The sequence below is a fragment of the Chiloscyllium punctatum genome, unplaced genomic scaffold, assembly GCF_047496795.1.
Source record: "Chiloscyllium punctatum isolate Juve2018m unplaced genomic scaffold, sChiPun1.3 scaffold_516, whole genome shotgun sequence".
Lineage (NCBI taxonomy): Eukaryota > Metazoa > Chordata > Chondrichthyes > Orectolobiformes > Hemiscylliidae > Chiloscyllium > Chiloscyllium punctatum.
Window position 1 is genome coordinate 62501 of NW_027310250.1, and position 620 is coordinate 63120.

The window sequence follows — 620 nt, forward strand, 5'->3', positions numbered from 1 at the left end:
CCACGTGCCGAAAACTTTAGACTTCCGTGAGCTCTCGGCTTGCACCGAGGACCCGAAGTCGGACGTGCTAAGCACCACGGGACCCCTTTCGCCTGCAGGTCCCGAGCCGCCTTTATTTGCTGGTTACGAGCATCGTGTGCCCCATACTGCGTGACAAGCACCGCAGGGCGGCAGAGCCATCGCACTTAGCCGGGTGGCAGAGGAGGACCAGACTATTCACAGATAGCGGCCCAACGACCTCCCAGAGCCGGTCCGTGCGGCGCGCGAGGTCTGCTCTCTTCACAAGAGGCTTTATTAGGGAGTGCTAAGGCAAGGTTCTGTGCCCTCCACCCTCATCGCAACACCCATGGGAGCCTCCGGTCGTCAATAGACCGCCGCCCCGGCCTCTGACTGACTCTCAGAATGGACGGAAAGAGCCGGGTAAGCCTTTCAAAAGATTCGACCACGTGCCGAAAACTTTAGACTTCCGTGAGCTCTCCGGCTTGCACCGAGACCCGAAGTCGACGTGCTAAGCACCACGGGACCCCTTTCGCCTGCAGGTCCCGAGCCGCCTTTATTTGCTGTTACGAGCATCGTGTGCCCCATACCTGCGTGACAAGCACCGCAGGGCGGCAGAGCCA